Source organism: Hemiscyllium ocellatum, chromosome 4, assembly GCF_020745735.1.
Source record: "Hemiscyllium ocellatum isolate sHemOce1 chromosome 4, sHemOce1.pat.X.cur, whole genome shotgun sequence".
In the NCBI taxonomy this organism is placed as follows: Eukaryota; Metazoa; Chordata; class Chondrichthyes; order Orectolobiformes; family Hemiscylliidae; genus Hemiscyllium; species Hemiscyllium ocellatum.
Window position 1 is genome coordinate 43,219,309 of NC_083404.1, and position 26,330 is coordinate 43,245,638.

The 26,330-nt window shown below is 39.5% G+C and overlaps 1 protein-coding gene across 5 annotated transcripts in view; it reads left to right on the forward strand.

Moving 5' to 3' along the window:
* The window catches only part of LOC132813017 (zinc fingers and homeoboxes protein 2-like), a 101,146-nt gene that overhangs the window by 62,619 nt on the left and 12,197 nt on the right, over nt 1-26,330 (forward strand). Inside the window, exons 2-5 of one of the 5 annotated variants that reach the window (XM_060823050.1) lie at nt 6,091-6,267; nt 14,497-14,592; nt 18,935-19,023; nt 21,313-21,417. The gene's annotated coding sequence lies outside the window, so the exon portion shown is untranslated. Of the gene's footprint in view, nt 1-6,090; nt 6,268-14,496; nt 14,593-18,660; nt 18,759-18,934; nt 19,024-21,312; nt 21,418-26,330 lie in introns of all 5 variants that reach the window. The other 4 variants (XM_060823051.1, XM_060823053.1, XM_060823049.1 and 1 more) reach the window with 4 other exon arrangements.

The following is a 26,330-nucleotide window of genomic DNA, read 5'->3' on the forward strand; positions in this document are numbered from 1 at the left end:
TGTTCAGATTATCTAAAATTTGTATTGCTAAACTTACTAAAATTATTTGTAAGTGTGTACAATTTGGCATATATATATGTGTGTAGAAGACAAATTAACAGTATTCAGGCCTTGCTCCCAGTGACGCCATCTATGCTGATACAAATTGCTGAGTAGAACATTGAGCATCCGTGCATTATGTGAACTGTTTTGTTTGCCCTTTGACCTGCAGAATGATGCTGAATGTAATTTATCCTCATATGGCAATGTGAGTTTACCCTTTGATATCATAGTTACTTTGCTAGAAGCTGATGATGCCAATGACATTTTTTTTAACAATACTCCGAAGGTTACAATAGAATTTCTTTAGATTAGGGAACTAAAATTGTTCAGTTTTCCAGCAGCGGTCTGATTAGTACCTTGAGTAGTTTTAGCAAAATCTCCCTAAATTTGTATCCCATTCTCTTTGAAATAAAGGCAAATATTCCATTTGCCTTCCCTATTACCTGCTGAATTTACATGCCAATCTTTTGTGATTTATGGACAAGGACTTCCAAATCCTTCAGTTCTATAGCTTTCTGAAGTTTTTCTCCATTTAAATAATATCTGCTCCCCTAGTCAACTGCATATCCTCGCATTTTTCCACATGATATTCCATCTGCCATGTTTTTTGCCCATTTGCTATCTGTATCCCTTTGCAAGTCACCAGTAACATTTGACTACAGTAAAAATACTTTCCTCATCCAAACAGTTAATGTAAATTGTAAATAATTACTCCACCACTGATGTGTGTGGCTCTCTACTAGCTACAGGTTGCCATCCTGAAAATATCCCCATCCCAACAATTGTCTTCACTTATGTTTGAGTTCTGAATGAGGGTCAGACAACTCGAAATGTGATCTTTTTCTACAGATGCTGCTGAACTTCTCGAATTTCCCCAGTACTTTGCCAGAAATCTGAAATAAAAGCCACAAGTAGTTTTTTTTTTGCTTTTAAGTCTAGCTTATATTAGTTAGCCAATCTTCTATGCATGCTAAAATACTATTCCCAATCCAATAGGCTCTTGTTATATTAAGTAGCATGTGGCACCTTAACAATTTCCCTCTGGAAATACAAAAGTATTGTATCTACTGGTTCCTCTTTTATCTATCTTGTTACATCTTTAAAGAAATCTAATGAATTTGTCAGGTAATATTTCCACTTTATGATGGCTTGCTGAATCTAAATCTGATTTATAATCTGTATTTCCAAATGCTGTACTATCACATCTTTATAATATAAACTTACATGTTTCCAATAATGGATCTTGAGGTAGCTGGCATTTGATTACCTGATAGTGACTCTGTTTTGTTGAATAAAAATATTACATTAACAGTTGTCAAATCCTATGGAACTTGTCCGGAATATAAAGATTCTCAAAAGATTACAGTCAGTGCATCCACTGTCACTGTAGCTACCTCTTGTAATATCCTGGGATGCATCGCATCAGGCCCAAGGAATCTACTGATCTGTAGCCTCATTCATTTCCCTAATACTTTTTCTCTGTGATATTTATTGTGTTTAGATTAGATTAGATTACTTACAGTTTCACATCGACCTGCGAAGCGCAACTCACCCAGAGCCATTCCCCTAACATTACAGGCAATTTAGCATAGCCAATTAACCTAACCTGCACATTTTTGGACTGTGGGAGGAAACTGGAGCACCCGGAGGAAACCCACGCAGACACGGGGAGAATGTGCAAACTCCACATAGTCATCGCCTGAGGTGGGAATTGAACCCAGGTCTCTGGCGCTGTGAGGCAGCAGTGCTAACCACTGTGCCACCGTGCCGCCCACTGCCACCGTGCCACCCACAGAAATAACTCTTATTTCAGAGTTGCCAATTTCTGCATGGCTTACAATCAAGAGATATTGGAAGTATTGTACAATAATTTAAAATCACTCCCTCAAGAGAGTGTATGTCTAACTATTGGAGCAACTTGCTTTCTAAGTGATCAAATAAGAAATTGTGTTAAGTTGAGGGTTTTTGGTTATTTCCACCAATTTATTTTCTTTGCAACACATTATGTAAAGCCTGGTGTCTTGTGATAGCAATCTCTGATTAAGTCATCCAGTTTTGCAAGATTCCTACCAAAGCTGAAAACAGCGAGAAACATGGTGGTCTAAACTCTTGTACTTCTGTTCGATCTTCAATTAAGTGCAAATTGATGCATGCTGCTGTTTCAGATTATAAATGCCTGCCACCAAATGCAGGAGCATACAAACGTTTAAAGGTTGAGCAGCAGCAGCAGCTCATAATGTTAGTTCCACAGAGTACAGCCAGCCTTGTAGTTTGAGTTTGGTGACAGTGCTAGCCATCCATTACGTTTGTCTGTACCTACAGATGTTCTGTCATTTTTTTTTGACTGTGTACTTGCAGTTATTAGCAATCCAATACCATGTGACAATGCTGCCATGATCTGGAATTAATGCGAATGTGGCAGGCATCTAGATACTTCCTTAACCCATCAGGCTGAAGAATGCTTTGTTGCAACCAAGACTGGAGGAGGCCACTGCTGCTATAGTCCCACTTCACCATAGATCACAACAGAAAATCCACTCATCAAATAGCCAGTTATATGTTTCTGGGATGTGTGGCATTTGTGGTCAAGTAACTCGTCATGTGTAGTTGCCTCTGTAGCCTTCGCAGATGCAGAATTTGCTCAAGAAATATAGTGTTGAGATGTTCCTACATCAGTCTCTCAGAACAACAAATAGGCTTCCCCCAGAACTCAACAAGAGTTCTTTTCAGAAATTGAACAGATCGGCTGGATAGCCTTTCATTTTTGGCATCTCGTACCCCAGCTACAGACGAGGTAAAAACAAGAACCTCTCCAAATCCGTCACTGTCGAAACAGCCCCAGCAGGTCTGCAGCAAAGCAGGCCATTCTTATTAGTCCTTGGGTTTTTAGGAAGCTTTGTATTAAAAACAAATCTCCAATGTTTACAGTAACATTTCAGTGACCTTTTACAGAAACTACTCCAAGTACTTCTGCAAAACTTGAACTGAATCAATTCTTCCACAATCCTTTGAAACTTAAATCCTCCAAGAAATATTAATTATGAAGTGGTTCGTAAAACTTGTAGAGTCTAAACGAGGAAGTTAATCAAATCACATGCGGGAAACAAAATTGAGAAGGAAGAAAGATGGGGTTAAAAGAGGAATGCGAAGAATGAGACTGCATGTTGTAGAAGTATATTTGAGTCTAAGTAATTGAAATTTTTCACCCTGTCAAGCATTCACTTGAATTGTTAATTTTTTTGTTACTTCTTTTTGTTGTGTTTGATGGAAAAACTACTGTCGTGTAGGTTATGAAATTTACATAAGATTTAATTTTGTGCTTGAAAATTTGAATTAGTGGCATTTTCGTCCTGTGTGTCTAAAAGACTTGATTAATTTGTGTAAGTATGGATGTAAGTTTGCTCGCTGATCTGGAAGGTTTATTTCCAGACGTTTCGTCACCATACTAGGTAAAATCATCAGTGAGCCTCTGGTGAAGCTTTGCTGTTAGTGACCTGGCTTCTATTTATGTATTTAAGTTTCTTTGGGTTGGTGGTGTCAGTTCCTGTTCTTTTTCTCAGATGGGTGGTAAATGGGGTCCAAGTCATTCTTTTTGTTGAGTTCCAGTTGGAATGCCATGCTTCTAGGAATTCTTGTGTATGTCTCTGTTTGACTTGTTCTAGGATAGATGTGTTGACCTGTCGAAGTGGTGTCCTTCCTCCATCTGTATGTAAGGATACTAGCGAGAGTGGGTCATGTTGTTTTGTGGCTAGTTGATGTGTCAGTATCCTGGTGGCTAGTTTTCTGCCTGTTTGTCCAAATGTAGTGTTTTGTTACAGTTCTTGCAAGGTTTTTTGTAAATAACATTAGTTGTGCTCGTTGTCTGTATGGGGTCTTTCATGTTGATTAGCTGCTGTTTTAGTGGGTTTGTGGGCTACCATGATGCCAAAGGGGTCTGAGTAGTCTGGCAGTCATTTCCAAAATATCTTTGATGTAGGCAAGAGTGGCTAAGGTTTCTGGACTTGTTTTGTCTGCTTATTTGGGTCTGTTGCTGAGAAATCAGCAGACTGTGTGTTTATTGGGTACCCATTCTTTTTGAATAAGCTGTGTAGGTGATTTTCCTCTTCTTAGTTCCTCCCTGCTGCAGTGTGTGGTGGCTTATTGAAATAATGTTCTAATGCAGCTTCGTTTGTGGAAGTTGGGATGATTGCTTCTGTAGTTGAGTATTTCGTGCGTATGTGTTGTTTTCCCCGTAGACACTGGTTTTCAAGTTCCCCATTGGCTGTTCACACTACTATGAAATCGAGGAATGGCAGTTTGTTGTCATCTTCCTCCGCTTTACTGAATTTTATGCCAGTAAGGATACTTTTGATGGTCTTTGAAAGTTTCCCCGATTTGTTTCATGATGACAAAGGTGTCATCCAAGTAATAGCAGACCCAAAGTTTCGGTTGGATGTTTGGCAGACCTGTTTGTTTGAGTCTCTGCATTATTGTCTCTGCTAAGAATCCTGATACCTGCGATCCCATGGATGTTCCGCTGGTTGATCTGTAGGCTTTGTTGTTGAAAATGAAGTAGCTGGTAAGGCATAGGTCCACTAGCTTAACAATGTTGTCCTTGCTGATGAAGTTGGTGGCATTTGGTGTATGTGTCTTTGGTTTTTCTAATAGTGTAGTCAGTGTTTCCTTGGCTAGGTTGATGTTGATGGATGTGAACAGGGCTGTTACATCAAAGGAGACCATTGTTTCATCCTCTTGTATCTTGGTATCTTTGGTGTTCAGGAATTCTTGGGTGGCTGTTGTGAGTTTTCAACGAAGTGTTTTAGTCTTTGTAGCTCCTTGGCTTATCTGTACGCTGGTGTTCCAGGTAGCAAGACTATGGGTCTGATGAGGCCTCCTGGTTTGTGAGTTTTCGGTAATCTGTAGAAACGTGGTTTCATTTTCTGGAAGTCTCTCATTCAATTCTCCAGATTTCTGAAGTTTTTTGAGGAGGGCTGTGCTTTAGTTCTCTTTGTGGGGTCGGGTAAGTGTCAGTATTCGCAAGCAGTGCATTCGCTTTTTCAGTGTAGTCTCTTCGTCGGTATACTTTGTAAGTATATCTGTAGCCATGGTGATTTCTTTCAAAGCAACTTGATTGTTCCTCTATCGTCAGAATTAATTTTTTTTTGTACATTAGGAGAGCTTATGACAAAACAAGGTAAACAATTGTATATCAAAGTTTCTACAGGTGGTTTTCCTATAGCACAATTTGTTTTTAATGGAAATTGTGAATTGCTGACTCTTTTTATAAAGTGAATTCCCATTCGCTGTTACACAATTTTCATCCCTGGTATAGTGTCGTTGGAGGACTGGACTCCACATTGGCATCATGTGATCAGTCAGCTCGTGCACTTTCTTATGAAAAGCTTTACGAAAGGAATTGTGAAAGGTTTGTGCTAGTGGAATTGGAAAAGCATTGTGAAAATGTCTCTCCAGCCTGAGGACAAGAAGCTGGGAGCGATCTGTTAAGTTAAAGCTGAGCTAAGAGTGAAATTTCACTGGAATTGACTAACAGTGAAAGGACAATGTTGAGGAGTAGTTTGAAACTTGCCTTTGTTGGTTGTATTCAGTTTTTTTCCCTCTGTTGTTTAAAAACATATTTTAAATGTTAAAGAATATCTGCAGACTCATGAATCTGTTTCAGTGAGTAATCACTGTGGTAAACCAACTGCAAAAAAAACAGTACAGGGGCTTGGACATGGTCAGTTAGCTGCTCAGGGTGGTCAGAGTCAGGAAACTCCGCATATAGTGGGTGAGGGAAAGAAAGGTGGGTGGCATGCTGTTACTTTTAGTGCTTGTGTGAAGATGGCCTGAGGGGGTGAGTAGGCTGTGCAGAAGAGATTCAGTGTTGGTCAGGGTCAGATGTTAACGAGGATGAGAGTGAATGGGGAAAATGTTGCAGGAAATGATAGGTACAGGAGCAAAGATAGAGAGAGAAGTCAGTGTAAGGTATCAACGAGAAGATGTTGGCACTTTCACTGGCAGAGTGGAGAAGTTAATTGATCTTCCTACAATCTGTGTGTTCCTTTTTAGATGTTTGAGACTGCACTGGCCTGGGTAGTAACCCTGGTCCAGGTTGGTGTCGTTGCAGTAGAATAGCGTCTTCTGTTGGCCTGGGAGAAAAGGACATCCTGCATCTCCATGCCCCTGCCCACAAAGAGAGGCACTGACTTTCCGTTTGTCACATCCAGGACCAATGTCAGAAACCAGGTAAGGCAGCTCTGGACTGACTGCTCTCGTCTGGGTGCACAATACCTTTTTAAAGATGGTGCTGCATCACGGATATTGGTGAATTCTGGGATATCTAGGAAAGGTGAGTTATTTTGAAAATGATACATGGTATGATGGTGCTAGAATGTGTGAGAGGGGCACCAAAGGGTAGAGTAGTTAATAAATCGGATGGGTTTTGTAAAAGAAGGCGATAGACATCCCCAAGCATCACAATGTGCAGCCCAATGGAAAAGTTTGACAAAACTGACAATTTATTTCACTAAGGTTCAACCCTTGATCTATCAAGGCGTGTTTCATTCTGGGATCAGCCTTGTGCAGTATTACCATTGGATAGGATCAGAAGACTGGCTAGAAAGTAGTGCAGCCAGCAGACATAGGTGCCAATCAAGAGCATTCAGTTGATGATTCCAATGAATTGCACTATACAGTATCATACAACAGGTTAAAAGTTACTTAGACTGTGTTATTGTTTGTGTTAGGCTACCTACTATTTTGTTTTGAGTTTTACTAGTGTGTTTGGTGATTCATCCCAATCCTGTGTTTCCCATAGGCCCCATTATTTCTATTGCACAATTTTGTTTATGACACGGCATCACACAGGAACACAACAATAGTGTTAGAGGAGAACCATGTGTACCAGAAACTTCAGTATTTGTTTCTCAAGCTGGAGCGGGGAGTGCACGTGGCAAAAATAAGTTTTTGTTTTTGTTTCAGTTTGATGCATTTCTGCAAAAGTCCTTATAAAGCAAAATTATTGAGAAAGTGACAAGGTAGAATACTTCAGAGTAAGGTTTTGAGCAATAGTCCCTGACTAGAATTGTTTGGATAAAACTCTGGATTTGCTATTTGAAGCTAGAACACTTTAAACTCAGGTGTATGAAAGCTAGAGAAAAGGCAATCAGATTTTCCAGACAGGGAGTTTAAGTCACAGTTAAGTTAAACCTATTGGAATGTTACAGCGTCACTGGTTTGGGGCATTTTGAGATTGTTTTACCATGTACATCAAAATCTTTGTTTATGTTACTTATATAGTAACATAAATAGTAAATAGTTGGACTTATTCTACTTTGTTTTCATTCTTTTGCCTCAATAAACTGCTATTTTGTTGTTAAGTGAGAAACCACTTGGCTAAAATCAATATGATCTAGCAAGCCAACTTTCAGTCTGGGATCAAACACGTCCACTGATAACACAAGTTAAGCTCATAACAATGCAATCATTTCATGCTCATCCATGTGTTTCAGTAGAGAGTCACAATTATTTTCTCCAACCCAAAATGTTTTAAGGTTGTGACTGTGGTTAGGGCAAAAACTGGGACAAACATTAAGATTGACAAGATTAGATTACTTACAGTGTGGAAACAGGCCCTTCAGCCCAACAAGTCCACACCGACCCGCCAAAGTGCAACCCACCCATACCCTTACATTTACCCCTTACCTAACACTATGGGCAATTTAGCATGGCCAATTCACCTGACCCGCACATCTTTGGACTGTAGGAGGAAACCGGAGCACCCGGAGGAAACCCACGCAGACACGGGGAGAACGTGCAAACTCCACACAGTAAGTCGCCTGAGTCGGGAATTGAACCCGGGTCTCAGGCGCTGTGAGGCAGCAGTGCTAACCACTGTGCCACCGTGCCGCCCACAAGTCGCAAGGGCCAGACCAGATTTGTCCTCGGCTGCTTTGGGAAGGGAGAAATGTGATTGCTTCGCCACTTGCGAAGATCTTTGCATCCTCGCTTTCCACCGGAGTTGTACCAGAGGACTGGAGGGAAGCAAGTGTAATTCCTCTCTTCAAGAAAGGAAATAGGGAAATGCCTGGCAATTACAGACCAGTCAGTCTCTCGTCTGTCATCTGCAAGGTGTTAGAAAGGATTCTGAGGGATAGGATTCATGACCATCTGGAAGAGCATGGCTTGATTAAATGCAGTCAGCATGGCTTTGTGAGGGGCAGGTCATGCCTCACGAATCTTATTGAGTTCTTTGAGGATGTAGTGTATATGGACTTCAGCAAGGCATTTGATAAGGTTCCCCGTGATAGGCTCATTCAGAAGGTCAGGAGGAATAGGATATAGGGAAATTTAGCTGTCTGGATACAGAATTGGCTGGTCGACAGAAGACAGCGAGTGGTAGTGGAAGGAAAGTATTCTGCCTAAAAGTCAGTGGTGAGTGGTGTTCCACAGTGCTCTGTTCTTGGGCCTCTACTCTTTGTAATTTTTATTAATGACTTGGATGAGGAGATTGAAGGATGGGTTAGCAAGTTTACAGACGACACAAAGGTTGGAGGTGTCGTTGACAGTATAGAGGACAGTTGTAGGCTGCAGCGTGACATTGACAGGATGCAGAGAGGTGGCAGGTGGAGTTCAACCTGGATAAATGCGAAGTGATGCATTTTGGAAAATCGAACTTGAAAGTTGATTACAGGATTAAAGACAGGATTCTTGGCAGTGTGGAGGAGCAGCGGGATCTTGATGTGCAGGTACATCCCTTAAAATTGCCACCCAAGTGGACAGGGTTGTTAAAGCATATAGTGCTTTGGCTTTCGTTAATGGGGGATTGAGTTTAAGAGCCATGAGATCTTGTTGCAGCTCTGTAAAACTTTGGTTAGATCGCACTTGGAATACTGCATCCAGTTCTGGTCGCCCTATTATAGGAAAGATGTGGATGCTTTGGAGAGAGTTCCGAGGAGATTTGCCAGGATGCTGCCTGGAATGGAGGGCTTATCTTACGAAGAGAGGTTGACTGAGCTCGGACCTTTTTCATTGGGAAAAAAGAAGGAAGAGAGGGGACCTAATTGAGACGTACAAGATAATGAGAGGCATCGATAGAGTTGATAACCAGAGGATTTTTCCCAGGGCAGAAATTGTTAACATGAGGGGTCATAGTTTTAAGCTGTTTGGCGGAAAGTATAGAGGGGATATCAGAGGTGAGTTCTTTACGCAGAGAGTTGAGAGAGCTTGGAATGCATTGCCAGCTGCAGTTGTGGAAGCGAAGTCCTTGGGGATATTTGAGACTGCTGGGCATGCATATGGTCACAGAAATTTGAGGGTTCGTACATTAGGTTTACCTTGCCTGAGGATCAATGGTCGGCACACCATTGTGGGCTGAAGGGCCTGTTCTGTACTGTACTGTTCTATGTTCTAAACATTTCTGGATTCAAAAGACTCAGGAAAAATAGCAGAGGAAGAAACCTGGAGGATGAAATTCAATTGCAGAGCAAAAAGCTTGGGAGTTAAACCAAAATGTTCTATTTGGTTAGAATTGAGAACGAAGAAACATGATATTGATCTATTGGTAGTTTATTATTGCCAGAAATTGGATTTAGAATTAAACAGAGGTAGGGAGATATTTAATGTCATCACCTGCATCATTCCAGATGCAGCAAATCCAATCTTTTGAGAATGGGGTAGCTGCAAATGGTGCACTTTTGCTAATGACTGAAGTGTTCCATCTGTGAGAGACAGGTTTTGTTACAAGTGACACATTTTTTAAAACTCGTTCTTTTGGGTGTCACTGACTAGATGAGTATTTATTGCCCAGAGGGCAGTTAAGAGTGAACCACATTGCTGTGGGTCTGGAGTCACATGTAGGACAGAGCAGGTGAAGACAGCAGCTTCCTTCCCTAAAGCACATTAGTGAACCAGATGGGTTTTTAAAACATTCAACAATGGGTTTCATGGTCATCATTATCCTCTTAATTCCAGATTTTCTTTTTACTGAATTTCTGCCATTGCAGGGTTTGATCCAAGGTCCCAAAACATTACCTGAGTATCTGGATTAATAATCTAATGATGATATCACGAGGCCATCACCTTCTCATACAAAGTGGTTATCTGGTCATGTTGTGGTGGTGTTGCCTAGCTGCTGGAGTTACTGAGTAGTCATATTAGTGCACGCTGATGCATAGGTGATATCAGCACTTCCCTCTGTTAAGAGCAAGTGTCTGTCAGGTGCACCTATTGATGTTTAGGGCTATCATATCACACTTGTAAGCATCCTTGAAGCAAAGCTTTGGGCAACCTATTGATCTTCTGGCTCCAGTTACCTCACCACCTTTAAAATATCCTGAGCCAGTGAGGTCGCTTCTGCTTAATGAGTTCCAACACACTTTTTAAAAAAAAAAATTGCTTTTGAGACGATTGCTGCAATCGTGATTTTGTCTTTCCACGCGGCGCCCAGAATTCACTGTAGGTCAAAGGTAAAATTTATTGAGCTTCCTTTGTTGATAGGTGGATGTAGTCCAGCTCTCATAGCTGTACACTAAGGTGCTGAGAAAACAGGCCTCACAAACCAACATATGGTCCCTAGACTTGACATAAATGAAAGAAGAATGCAGAAATAACTGAAATACAACAATGGTTGACTTCAAATAGTCAAAAATTAAACAGGACTGAAATAATTATCACAGAATGAAAAGGATTTATTCTGCAATGTACAGAGAATTTTTTTATCAGAAGAAATAGCTGCAGAATTCAGCAATATCCTGTTCCATCTGTCAATAATATCATGGTTGATCTTGATGTGGCCTTAATTCCACTTTCCAGCCTTCCCCCTCCTAACCTGAGACTGCCTTGTCAATCACAAATCTGTCTAGCACAGTCTTTGAATATATTCAATTACCTGGTCTTTGCTGTGCAGGGTGGGGGGAATAAATTCCAAAACATATAGCACTCCCTGAGAGAAGGCATTCTTTCTCATTTCCATCTTGAATGCAAGATCACTTTGTTTTCAAAGTGTGTTCCTTAGTTCTAGACTTTCCCACGTGGAGAAACATTCAACGTCTATCTTGTCAAGCCTCCTTAGGATCTTTTATGTTTCAATAAGATCATTACCTTCTTCTAAACTTTATTGGGTTCAGATTCAACCTGTTTGACCGTTCCTCAGAAGACAACACTTCTCAGGAATCAAGCTAATGGGTCTTCTCTGAACAGCCTTCAACGTAAATAAACACATGCCACTTTAGGAAAAAGTGAGGATTGTAGGTGCTGGAGATCAGAGTCTAAATATGTGGCCTGGAAAAGCACAGTATGTCAGGAAGTATCCAAAACTAGCACTCACTTAAGGTGAGAGGGGAAAAGTGCAAAAGGGACCTAAGGGGCAACTTTTTCACGGAGAGGGTGGTGTGTGTATGGAATGAGTTGTCAGAGGAAGTGGTGGAGGCTGGTACAATTGCAACATTTTAAAAGGCATCTGGATGGGTATATAAATAGGAAAGGTTTAGAGGGATATTGGCCAAGTGCTGGAAAATGGGACTAGATTAGTTTTGGGATATCTGGTAGGCCTGGACAAGTTGAACCAAAGGGTTTGTTTCTGTGCTGTACATCTGTGACTCTTATAGAGAACGAACTTTAAAAATAATTGGATGATACCAGAAAAGTGACATTGGATGCCATCTTAGCTGCATGAAGGTGATATAAATATTTTCCTTGAACTGCTGCAGGTAATGATTGAGGATGCTCCCAAGACTCTGTTAGCCTTAGGTTTCCAGAATTCTGATGCAATAACAGGAAAGGAATGCCTGCATATAACCAAGTTAGGATGATGTGTGACTTTGGGGAAGTGGTTGATGGTATTCTTATCATCTTGTCCTTTTTGGTAAGCAATCGAGTTAACAAATTTGTCTGTGAGGTACTGTCAATGTGAGCTTGCTGGCTTACTGCAATCTATCCTGTAGTTACTGCACACTGCTACCATGGTATACTGCTCACATCTCTTAATAAACATAAATTGTCAAAAAAATCTTGCTATAAAATGGCAGTCTTTTTGCCCATTGTTGCTCTGAGAATTTGGAGCCTTTATTTACCCAGCACAAAAGCTGAACATATCTCAAAAATCATTTTCTGTGCTGAGAAGGTATGATAGGCTTTTGACAAGCTTGGACCGAGCAATGATTGATAATTTATACAATCTAGTATCATTATGGTAGTGATTTTCTTTATTGTTTCTTTACAGCCAATTCTAATCTGGAACAAGCTAGTTACCTGCATGAAAACCTTGTTTACTAATTGATCCAAAATTTACACTCTGCTCACATCAAAAAGATTTGTTCAAATTTCTAGCCCCAGAGTTTGATTCTTAAGAACCTGAAGATAAAAGCAAATCCAAGCATAGGAAATCATTTCATCTGCGTTTCTTTTCAAACAGTGTAGTTGAATTTGTGAGCTCAACAATTACATGAGTATCATTTCAAAAGAATGGGAATTATGATTAGAATTTGGTTATCCTGAATGCCATCCACACAAGTATTTAAAATATTTCACGTAATTAATTTGGGAATTAATTACTGAGTAAGAAGAAGTAAAAACCACTTTAATCACGGTTAACCTAATTCTCTGCAGAGGATACTTGGACTGAATCATATCATTAATCTGAAATGCAGATACATCTGAAGTGTTGCATTCTCGTACGTTGAATAAAGTCTCTGGAAGCTATGTATCTTAAAGTGGTGTACAGACTCAGAAGGATCTAAGATGCAGATGGACAAGTCATTAAAAGAATTGAAAAGTAGAGAACTAGCATAAGCTAGTGTAGAACTGTGGTTAGACAGTTGTGAGCATGAATTGTGAGCAGCTCTGGTCTCCATGTTGTTTTAAAAGAAGATTGTAGCAATGATGCAAATTAGTGTAGTAGCATGATACCAAAATGAAAATCATACGTATCAGGGTAAGTTGGACAGGCTGTGCCTCTCTGCCCTTGAAAAGGGAAAGATGTGATTGAAACACTTAATTTTTTTTAACTTTAAGGTGTTTGTAAAAGAATAGATGCAGATTAGCTGTCTCTACAGTGATGGAGGTCCCATTTATGGTCATGAATACAAGATGGGTACTAATAAACCCAGTGGGAACTTCAGCATAAACTTCTTTAACCAGAGAAAGGGTTGAGTGTTGCACTTGTTAACACAGAAAGTAGCTAAGATGAATAGCGGTCGTGTGGTTAAGGAGAATCTGGCTAAACATATGAGGGGAGTGGGGAGGAATATAGGGGATGCTTGCAGGTGTAGAGAAAAGGGATAGAAGGAGGCTGATGTGGATCATAAATGCTTACAAGAACATTTTTGGGCTGAATGGCCTGTTTCTGTGTTGTATGATGGTGGTTGCTGTTAATATGATCTCATTGCATAACTTGATAACTGGGAATTCATTTTGGAAAAAGCTGCCTGAAATGTTGCCAAATTCTGGTAATATTGTATATCTCCTCACAGCTGGAAAGTGAACAAAAGCAACTTTTACAGAAATCGGAGAAGTTTGTCAGCTAACATGGACGGAAAATGTGCAAATGGAAATCTACACTGGCCTAAATTTTGTGATCAACAGTAAAGTCATTAACTTTGAAGAAGGCTGCTCACTCGGTGAATTTCCTTTCTCTCTCTCGGCCATCCAGGATGGGAAAAGCACTGAAATGAAAGTGAAGGATATCTTCAGATGAGATAACTTATTATGATTGGATAAAGATAAGGCTAAAGAGGTTTAGAGAAAAAAACTTTTATCATTTAGGAAGAAATTTGACATTCTATAAATATAACATCAGCTTTTACTAAAGAAAGTGAAGTTTAACAGTAATTATGAAGATAGCACTCTGTTAGAAACCCAGTTAGCGCCTCAAGGGTGTAACCTTTTCAAGGGCTTTACAGTATCACTTGCAGGGTAAATTATTTGTTTGAAATGTTTGTCATGATGAGGAGATAAGACTGAAACATGCCTCTCTCTACAGATATACTCAAGTTCCAAACAACAAAGCAACTGTTAAAGCAATCTGTAGTGGTTCTCAGGGAAAGTTGATGGCCTAGTTGGTGTGAATCCTGACTGACGTGATTGAGTAGACTTTTTTAATCCTTGGCAACTTTTATTTGGGCAAGATGATAGGGCTACTGTTTATTGTCTTGTTTAATCTGCCATGTGCTCTCAATAGTTACTATTTGTATATGGTATTAGCAATTCTTTTTACAATTGTACTCAATCCACCCCTTGTCCTGAATACTGAGTTTAGAATATTTTTGGAGGAATGTTGTTGTGAATGCCAGAGATCTATGGATGCTCAGTTGAGTACATTTAATACCAAAAAGATCACCTGTGATCTTAATAAACAGGAAAACGAGCTCCAGGGGCTGAATAACCTACACCAGTTGCTAGAATTAAAATCAATATGTCTGTGCATTAATTTAAATATGTTACATTAATTTAATTTAAATGTTTTGTTTTGATTTTTAGGAGCTCACACTGACAGTCAGACGTCATTTTCCATTGTTGCTGTAAAAAGTTAAGGAACGAGCCCAAATGCTTCCCTCTTTAACGAAAGTTGAAATGGTGAGTTCTATTTCATTTGAAGTCTACCGGAACTAATCGGTCTCCTGTCACTGTGATACATGTAGTGATCACTCTTGCTAATCATATAATCAGAAAAAGAGCCAGACAATTTTACTGCACAGTTAGAGGCCAATGAGTCCACCATGACAGCGTTGGCTCTTTGCTCAAATAATCCCAAGTTAAATCTGCTCTCCCGCAGTAGCCGCACATTTAGTTCCACTTCAAGTATTTCTCAAAGGCCTCTGATTCAAGCATGCCCTGAACAAAAATGTAGGAAGGAGATCCAGGACCAATCTTTTTGTGGTGATGAGGTGAAACTAACTACATTAGTTTGAGGCAAATAGTATGATTGCACTTCATGGAATGCAAATGAGGGGGAAAGGAATAGAAGTTTGTGCTAATATTTATGTAAGGAAAAACAGGAGGAGGCTCTTGTAGAGTGTAAACAGCACATGGCCTGGTTGGGTTAAATGGCTTAATTCTGCAGGAAGGACTTGGAAAGGTTGAACAGGTTGAGCCGATGACCTTTTGAGGTCGAACAGAATGAAATCTTCTTGAAGCAATTAACACTCTGTGGGGACTTGATACTTTTGGAAATCAGGAGACTGTTTCCTCTTGTGAAGAAGACTACAGCTTGGGGGGATGGTTTAAGACTAAGCAATCGCTCTTTTCAATATGAAAATTAGGGTTTTTTTTCCCCTCTGGTAGTAAATTATATGATGAATTCTCTTCTGAATGCAATGGAAGCTGGATCATTGAATTCATTTAAGGTTGAATTAAATGGTTTGTGATAGACAAGGGAGTCGGGGTATGACAATCAGATGAGAGAGTGCAGTTGAGACCACAGCTTGATCAGACATAATCTTATTAAATGGTGGAGCAGTGTTGGTGGACTGAATGGTCTCTCTGCTGTTGTGATTTTGTAGTCAGAGAAACATAATGGGCAACAATCCAATGAAAATTACCATTCTTAGTGAAATGTATATTGTATTCAAGCATTGTGTAGGTGCTATTAGAAAGACCAATATTTGTTATTAGCATTGTTACGGCAATTTCTCATTTTGGTTAATTCTTGCCTTTGCCTGACTCTTTGGAACTCAATTTTGTGCTGATAATCTTTCTTTCTTGAAGTCAACCAGCAAATGTTATTGACAATAGTTTCTACCCATAGAAAGCTGAGTTAATAGAGTCTCAACCTGCTTTTCACACAAATGCAATAATGAAAAACTCTGGTGAACACTCCGGCTTAGAAACCTCACTGTGTACTGTTCTGTGTCCTTACCCAAGGAAAGGGGAGTGCATTGAATGTCCATTAGACTGACTGCTGCGATGAGGGATTATTTGACAAGAAATTGAATGCACTCTATCATTTATTGCTGGTGTTTAGACAAATGAGAAACATTCTTATTGGAATATAAAATTCTAAAGTGCTTGACAAGAAAGATTTTTACTGAAACAAACCAAAGTAATCTTTGATTGGAAGTTGCTGAGTCTATATGGATGGAGGTCACAAATATCAAAAGGGTAAAAGATACCATTGTGAATAGATTTATAGGTCAACCCTTAACAATAGCTAAGTGATAGAGCATAGAATAAATCCAGAGATAATATGGGCATTTTTTAAAAAAGGTACATTATTCATGGGTGATTTTAATCTCCATGTAATTTGGGGAAATCAAATTGGTGCAGGTACCAAGATGAAGGCTTCGTTGAATTTGAGTGTGTATTTAAGGCAGTTTCACTGAACATTATGTTGTGGATCCTACCAGGGATCAGATTGTTTTGGACCTGGTGATACTTAATAAGATAGGTTTAATAAAGGATCTGCAGATGAAAAGTGTCCATAACATGGTACTGTTTAGCATTCAGTTCGAGAGAGAGAGAGAGAAACATGGGTCAGCAACAACTGTGCGGAACGTAAATAAGGGTCGTTTCATAGGGAAGAGGACAGAGTTAGCTGGAGTGATTGGGAAAGGAGTTTGGCAGAAAAGATGGTTAATGGACAATAGCAAATATATAAGAAAATATTTTATGACTCGCAACAAAGATGGATGCCAGTGAGGAAGATGGATTCAGAAAAGGGGACAGACAAAGCTAGCAGAGAAGTTAAAAATAGAATCAAATTATATGTTGTTTTTTTCTCAATTCAGTAAAATTAGTGGTAAATCAAAGTTTCAGAAACCAGCAAAAGATCACAGAAAAGAATAGACGGTAAACTAATGAGTAATATAAAAATGGACAGACTGAGCTGCTTAAATATTTAAAATGTAAGGGTGAAGCCAAGGGAACCTAGATCCCTTAGAGAATGAGGCTGGGAATAATGGGAAAACATGGAAATGGTAGAGTAGTTGAACAAATTCTTTGCATGAGTCTTCTTGGTAGAGGAATTGAATGGTATTAAAAAAGCAACAAATGAATAAACACTATTTAGTCAGCAACATATACTCGTAAAATATAGAGGTGACATATCTCTAAGTTGTAGCACAGCTGAAAATAACTGCTGTAGTTGTGTAGCACTTACCCATGGCAATTTATTTTCTAGAAACCAGTCTAAAATTATTCTTCACTCCCAAAGACTTGCTTCATTTTACTTTTTCCAGGCAACTAACCCCAATCCCAGAGTTGACTTCATGCTCTCAGTATTCTGGAGATTCTGTCCGTCCACCCCAAGCTAAATAAGTTATTTCAGCCTCCTTTTAAATCCCCGCAAAACTTCAGTCTTGCAAATTTGAATGAAAGTTGCCACCTGCATACTGATATTGAGCAAAAGAACTGATGTTTTCTCTGCTTCATCTGCACAACTGCCTATCATATACTCGTGTCACTCTGGCCACATCCTGACTTGGGTATTGAGAGTTTCATGGATGTGTTATAAACTCTGCAACCCAAGACTACAGTGGATTGCTGTGGACTATCTTCCTTTCCCAAAGGCCATCTCCTTGGCCATGTGAGTCACATGGGCCTTGGATCCTGGAAGAAACACTAGTTAGCTGGTCTTCAGATTCTCAACTCTTTTCTCTCTCAAAATTATATGGACATTTCAAAGTATAATGGTTTTGAAAACCTGACATTCCTAATGCCTACCTGTGAGACTTTGAGACTAATAGTACACCCAAACGGAGTACAGCACACTGCTTTTGCTGTCATATACAAGTGTGGACACTTCGTGCCATCTTTTTAGTAAGGTGACTTAGATCTCCCTGTAACCTTTAACCATCAAGCTACCTACGTTTATTGTGGAGGATTCAGAATGGGTCAGATGATAGTTCATTCTTCTCGGCTTACCTTGACTTTAAAGACAGATCTCAAAAACTAACAATGTCATAAATTTCATATCTGAACCAGATGCATTTTTTACGAGTGATGTTTTTATTCCAGATTTAGTTAATTAACTGGATTCACCTTCCCCAATTGCCAACAAGAGATTTAAAATCCAGTGTTTACATGATCTTTAGTCTAGGCTCTGGACTTTGGGTTCAGTAGCGTTTCCCCTTTCCCTGTCAATTCCATTTTGAACAGATCACTGAAGAAATATTGACCTGAGAGTTTTTCAAATCAGTAAGTAAAGCAATGGGCATAAGCCTGGAGCCTATGCTATCCTCTGCACCTGTCAGTAAAACCCAAATATGCTTGTTTAACTAACCAAGTACAATAACACTGCTTTCCGAAAGCAAATTCAATAACAACTTTCAAAGGAGAATTGAATATAAACTAAAGGAGAAAATGTACTGTGTTGTGAAATTGGACATATTGAGTATTTTAAGATATTTTAAAGAACTGTGTCAAAAGTGTCTTGGCCTCAGTGGTCTCCTGCATTACATGGTTCTACATTGTCAAGAGTTCATTAGGCCTTGGATGCACTGCATCACAGTGACATACTGCATTGGTCAAGGGTTCAGTATGTAGGAGCTTTCAACTCCATTACACTACTGCATGTTGTAGGAGTTTCCATCAGAGTTCTTCTCGCGAATTCTGAGTAGAACTTTCCCTTGAAAAAGTTCTGTTTCAGTGACAGCATCAATGTGAAGCAATGCAATGATCCCATTGTTCTCATTCATGACATCACAGGTGGCATACTTTACAACAAGCAACATTCTCTACAAAATGTCTGCATCTTACCAGCTGTAAAGAAACAGAAGGTGAAAGGAATATATTGGAATACACTTGTACGTGAATCTGTATTTCTTAATTTTTTGATGTGCAGCGTGATCCTCAATAAGATAATATTGTACGATGATAAAAGAGTAGAAATGCATTTTCAAAATTTAGTCTGACTCATGCATGCAAAGTTACAGCTTCTCTACAAGTTCCCCATCAAATTAATTGGGATCCTTTCTCTTAGCAATTATGAATCGACTCATCCGTTGCTGATAACAGTGAAGTGGCCCAGTCAAAGACTTGGGGAGATGAGCTAATTAAGACTATGAATAGGTAAGAAGTTTCCCATTTTCTTCCTCCCTTCCTTCCGCATGCATCCCACACACAGAGACATGGACAGGCGCACAGAGGCACACGCACAGGCACCCTCTAATTGGTGAAAGGGCACTTTCAATATGAGTTACTTTTATCTAAAACACTGTTACAATGCAACCTACAATGGCAGCAAGTGAGGCATACATATGTTGAACCTTGTGTGGGCACTTTTCTAATGGTTTGTTTTATAATAACTACACTACGAGAAAATACAATTTTAAAATTAACTTTTATCCCGGTAGTACATGTATTCCCTTTTTGATTCAACACCTCAGTGGGATGGATGGAATTTGATGGTTGGAGTGATTTTGAGGATTCATGGGAGAGGACAGGAAATTAGAGTTAAAGTCCAAGATCAGACATCTTCATATTGAAAAGCAGAGCAGATCTATAGATTATAGTGGAACCTCGATTATCCAAATGTGATGCGCGGGCACTAATTCGTTCCGATAATCAATTATTCGGTTAATCGATTAAATGCCTTTCCTCTGGGGCTCCGAGTTTTTTACGTCTGCTCCCCGTTCAGGAGACTGCAGCAGCACACAGCCCCCCCCAAATCCGTCCAGCACCGCCCCCACCCACTCTCCAGGGCAGCCCACTGGACACTAACAATAAGACTGCTGCTACTGCTGCCTATGTGGGATAAATCTCCAAATAACGTACGTACACACACACAACTTTTTACTGCAGTTTTTTGACAGGTTCCATGTTTGTCCTGTACAGGACAATGTTGGAGAGATTATCTGGGCAACGGGGGTGGGGGTTGTTAGGGTACACTCCTCTAGATCTTCAGGGAAAGTGTGATGAGAGAGAAAGGGCAGGAGGTCAGTAAGTTGGAGACGGTGCCTGTTTAATCACTGTAAACAAAAGACGCAGTCACTGCTAGAAACACGTCTTTGATGCGATGTTTCTATCAGGACCTCGAGATTTCCTTTGGATAATCCAACTTATAGATAATTGGTGTTCGGATAATAGAGGTTCCTCTGTACATGTTTACTCCAGTTCCTATTTTTTGTGTTACTGTGTCAGTCCGCAACTGAGACAAACAGATACATTCACATAAATCTCAACCCCACTTGAACAAAATTGTTAGAATTGTTTCAGTTATCTCTGGTCTAATTTGTTTGAGGCTCTGTCTATTAGAAGGCTGGTCCCTGAATGATGGATTAACAACTAGCAAGGCAAGCAATCCACCCTATTGGAGGGGAAAGCCAGTATTTTCCTGCACCCCTTCAATTCCTCCTATTTTACATTACCAGTTCTGGTTGGGAATAGTGGAGGTGGAGGTTGATGCTGATGGCCAATCTGTATCCCCTCCCACTGGAGAGGCAATGGCTTAGTGGTATTATGATTGGATTGTTAATCCTGAGGCCTGAGTAATGTTCTCAGGACCTGGATTCTAATCCTGCCATGGCAGATGGTGGAATTTGAAGTCCATATCAGGAATGAAGAGTGTATTGATAGCCATGAATTCATTAATTTTTGGAAAAACCCATCTGGTTCAGTAATGTCTAAAGGTCAAATGTCCTTAAGGGAAGGAAATTGCCATCCTTGCCTGTTCTTTCCTACATTGTGACTCTACAGCAATGTGATTGACTCTTAACTGTCCTCTGGGCAAGTAAGGATAAACAATGAATGCTGGTCTAGCCAGCAATGCCCTCATTTCATGATTGAAACTTTTTTTTAAAAGGACTTTAATATCAGATTAACCAATAGCACCACTCTTCAGATTTAAAAAACTAGGAAGAAACTAGGTTCCTCAATCTATCAGTGAGGAAGAATCCTTAAGGGATGAAACCAGCCCCATAAACCAGACGTAAACACGCTACACGACTGGTTCAGTTATTCGTCTAATTGGCAACTGGTTTTGAATTGGGAGACAGTGATTGTAATTCTGAAAAGCTCAGTATAATTGTTTTGGGGGATTCCTGTTATCTTCAGGTTAGGGACTGATCTTCAGGTTTGTACTGGAGTCTCTGAAGCAAGCCTCTGATAAAAATTCGATCACCATGGGACTACCCACACATTGGTGAGACCATTAAAGTTGTAACTGTGTTTGAACATTTGTAGCTATTTGCATTAAAATAACTATTTGCTTATGTATAAACAGCTAGTTACAAAATCATCATCATACAGTGAGCCATTATTTTCTTAGATGAGTTTAATGTAACTAATGTAGAAATGTTATACCAATGACATTCAGTTGTTTGCTTACTGTTCTAATAAGTTTGTCTTGCAATTTTCAAGTAGGGTCACTTAGTGTGTGTGTGTCTACCATTTTTGACAATTTGAAGGATTTTGTGAAGACCTGTGATAAACATTGGAGCTACACTAATCCTCATTTGAAACAGGGTCAGTACACATACTTTCATTCAAATAAACATAGTATCAAATATGGAGTTGGCAAATCTTGAATTGGGAAGCAAAGACCTGTTGTTCAAAAGGTTGAATAAAGAGCTACAAGTTCAAAATGTTAGATATGGTCCTAGGTTGAGCTGAGCCAGATACATCCATACTAAATTAATGAGGTGCTGAAGATCTGAAATAAAGACAAAGTGCTTGAAAAACTGAGTAAGACAGCAGTGACTGTGAAGCAGAGTTACCAGTTTGAGTCCAATATGACTCTTCTTTGGAACCAGACAAGGAGGAGGAGCAAATAGAAAATGATGAGGACACGCAGAGATAAAGTCAAATGGAGTGAAAAATGTATTGGAGGATGATATAGTTCAAGAGTATGTGGTCCTTCATCTATATCTCTCCTCTACTACATTTTGCACTTTCTTTGCTTTTGCTCTGGATGCCCTTACCATCTGTTTCACATGCTCCTCCTTTAAGTCCATATGCTATTGAGAAAATTATCAGTTTTAAAACCCCCTTCAGTACCAAATAAGGGTCATAATGCACTTGAAGTGTTAACTCAGCATCTTTCTTCACAGATACTCAACAGGCCTGGCAGTTTCTCGGATTTGTATATTTTTATTCCTACGCTAATCAAACTGTATTAAGTCAAAAGGTTTTAGGTTTTAAGTTGCGACATTCCCTTTTCCTTTAAAAGCATGCCATTTCAGTTTGTGAAGAAATCGAAAATGGGTGGTGGTGATGGACCAGAGTCCTACTGTTGGCTTGCTTTGTAGTCTTTGGCACAGCAATTTTATTGTTCACATCTGGTCTCCGTTCTAGCTGGCAGAGTCCATTTCAGTTGAACTGAGGGGGAAAAGAATTGCAAGATGACACTGGGTTTGTTTCTCCTAAGAAAGCGGTGTTCGGTTGTTTACTGCAAGATCAAGTATTTATATAGCATCTCCTAACATAACAAGACTTCTAAAGGAGCATTGTTGAGCGAATTTTGACATTCTGCCACCTTAGGGGAGGTGGCAAAAAGCTTAGTTAAAGAGCCTTTTAATGAAGGATGGTGACATTGAAAGGTTTTGGGAAGGAATTTGCGAGCTTAGGGCCTGGGCTGTCGATTGCACAACTGCCATATGTCAAACAGACAAAATCAGGGTTGTGCAAAAGGCCAGAATTGGAGAATCATTGAGATACCTGGAGGATTGTAAGGCTGGATGAGATTGCAGAGATGAGGGACAAGGAGAACATGGAGGAAGTTGAAAACAAAGATGACCAGTTTAAAATTGAGGCATTGCTGAATTTGGTGTAAACAAGCTCAGGATTGATGGCTTTATTCTTGGTTGAGTACAGTCAGAGTTCTGTGTCTCATTCTTGACACAACAGTCAAGGAAAGATGTGAAGACACTAGAAAATAGTTCCAGGATGAGGAATTTCATTTATGTAGATGGATTAAAGTAGTTGAATTATTTCCCTTGGAAAGGAAAAAGTTTAGAAGAGATTTGATGGAAATATTGAAAATTATGATGGGTACAGATAAACGTCCCACTGGTAGCAAGAGGATATAGCTGACAAAAGGGAAAATGGAGACATGAGAAAATTGTTTACTCAGTGAGTGTTTAAGGTCTGCAGCATCTGCCTGAGTGATGTAAGCAAATTCAAACCAGGCATTCAGTTGGGGAATTGCCTCATTATCTGGGGAAAAGAATATTATTTTATAAGCAGAAGGTGGGGAAGTGGCACAAGATCTAATACTCACTTGGGGAGCTGACTGGCCCAAGTTAACAGTTCAGCAATTTCTTGAAAATGACCGAATTTCAGTTGAATTATTTAGTAGAAGTCCTTATTTGAGTGGGACCAAATGTAGGCTAATTGATGCACTTATAGAAGGAGTTAAGTCACCTTTTGCCCAACTGCTGCCTATCTGTCTTCACAATGAGGCGAAATCCCCTGTATCCATTTGCACATGATTAAAATCACTGGATAGTAGTAAAGTGACTATTTCGTCCACTTTAGATTATTGATTTAGAAAAGCCTGTAGTTGTTCACCCCCAACCACCACCAGTTGAGTTATTTGCAGGCTTCTGTGTGATATTTCCATCTGCATACCATTGAAACAACATGCCCAAAATTGTCTGTCACTTCTTTGAACCAGTGTGTCTGAACTATCAGTCTGAGTCCATAGTCCCTCGGTTTTAGTCAGATTGCCAAGTCACTGTGCAGGCTTATGTTCCCCTCAAGTATTAAAGGAGTGCTATGCTGCTGTGCTGTTACTTTTGGGTAAGAGATTAAACCACTGCTCCATTGGTCCTCCCAGGTGAATGCAAGAGGATCCCATGGATTCTCCAATAATTTGGCTGATGACAATCTTTTCAGATGACATTATATGGTCACTTTCACATTGTAGTTTCTATGCACCTGCAGCGTACAAATTGGTATCCCTGTTTCCTGCATTACATCAATGGCTACTTATTGCGTATGAGCAAGAACTTGCATTCCTATAGATCCTTTACTATTAGAAAATGTGGTCATAGCACCTTTGTTGTTTTGTGATATCCTGTGGTCTCACAAGGCATAGTATAAAAGCAAGATCCCTTTTTGTTTTAGATAATGCTCTGAATTTACCTTCTGTCTAACATTGCTGCTTTAATATCCTTCCAAAACCAATTATTTTGTCTTCTGACAGGCTCAAGTGACATTCTTTGTCACTCTTCAATCCAAGTGTAAAGAAATGCATTCACTGAGCCTGGCAGGTTATGAAATGTAACTCATTGTGTGTCAGTTGTAACTCGTGGACAGCAACCAGTGTTTTGTAAAAAGAAAAGTACCATGAATTGGCCATATTTATACCTGCCAACTTGTGATTTATTTTTTCATTTCTGGTCCCCCAAGTATGCAATTTACTATTCGTAACTTGTAAACTCTTCTCCACTTGGTGAGAGCTTATATCTTTATTACTGCTATATTGCTTCTGAACACTATTTAGTTACATGGTTATGATGTATTCAAGCAGTTCAAAAAGCCTTTGTCTTATTTTGCTAAACCTGCATTTTGCTAGGTTAAGATTATTTTCTGTGACATGCTCAATGAAAATGAAAATGTAAAGTGGCAGTCCCCTCCAATGTTGAGTTGTGATTCTTTGCAATTTGGCATAAGCTGTCTGCATCTGGAATTGGACTTGACTGCTGGCTTCAGGGCAGTGCTGTTCTCCAGCTGGTTCACTGCAGGCACAATACCATATAAATATATCTATTCCTCTTAAAAGGACAGCCTACTTTTCTAGAAAAAAAAGTAATGGTAAACAAATATATTTAAAAATAAGTTAGCAATAATATAATAATCATTTGATTCTGTTTCTAAATAGGAATATGATCAAGGAAAGCAATATTTCTCAGTACTTGCATACAGCATGTCTGTGCTTTTGATGTTCACTTGTGGCTAGAATATTAGAATAACTGAATTGACTATCTGCAGAATTGATTATTTTCAGATTATTTTCTATACATTCAAAGGTAGAAGGTCCAGTGACTGACTACTATACTTTGCTGTTTTACACTTCCAAAATATTTGAACATGAGAAAGGGCACTTACACAAGCTAACTTGCTGAAAAACCTTGGTCTAATGGAACTTTGTTTCATCTTAATCTTTTACAGTTCAGATTGCTTGTCTGATAAACAGGATCATTGTTGTATTTTCACGGTTTATTTAATGGATTCTTTTTCGATGTTTTGATATTTCTGTCCTGGAGAGTTGAAGGTTTGCTTTGAAAACATGCATAAATGTCTTTGGTTCTGAAGATGCTTTAAGAAGTGAACAATACTTTAATTGGAATGAATTTGTTACTAGCAGCAAGTTGTTTAATATAGCATATTTATATAGATGACTTGGGGATCTGTATAACGATATTGACTGAATTTTGTGGAGGAAATAATGGAGAAGGTACCAACACTCGTCATTACCAAATAATATATCATCCAGCAATTTCTGGTAATCATACATGCAGTGTTTAGCACAGGCCTTGGAAACTAGTACTTGAGTTGTCCTGTTTATCCCGAATCTTCCGTGTTGCATTATCGGAAAGACTTAATATTCAAAGTTTTTGCACATACCAAATATACTGTGGGTTCCCGAATCCTAGATTGTTGACCCCAAGTAGGATCATGGGGCTCGTCACAAGCTACAAAGTAACAATGGGAACTGTGAAGCAGAGACTCAGATTTTATAGTCAGTGAGGCCCCTTTAAGTGCCCATGCGTTTTGCCTGTAGTTGTTGCTTAATTAAATGAGCACTGAGGCTTGATCACAAACAGCAACACTTGTCTGGAATATACTTGACCTCTTAGTTGAGTTTTCATGCCCGTATCTTTTTGCCTTTTGAGCCCCTGCTCAACAACTTTCTCCCCTTACCACTCCCTCATCCACTCTTCTCCCCCCCCCCCCCCCCCCCCGGCCCCCACTAACCTCACATCTCACCCACCCAGAATAGGTTAGGGCTTGTCCATTCAAATGCAATTGAATTTTAAATAGAATGATGAGTCTTGATGCAGCTGCAAGGTGACCAGCAGCATTTCCTAAACAAAACATTAAAAGAGCATGTCTCATTTGTTCAGATTTTAATCATCATTGCAGATTCTCTTTTAGATTATATTTTTGTCTCCTCCCTTACTACTCCTGCTCCTGTCTGAATTCCTCCTTCTTTCCTTCCTATATTTTTGCCTTCTGTTTATAATTTGAAATTCAAGTTAATGTGCAAATTGATTTCTCCTGGTTCACAATCTGCATGTTTAGTAAGGATTCTTCAGTCTGATTAAAGAAATACAGTGCATTGTTACTTGCCCTGTTCAGGCATATCCCCAGTAGAGGGCACCACACTCATTTGATCCTTGAATTAAGGCAGGTTGCAGTGCAGAAGACCGCGT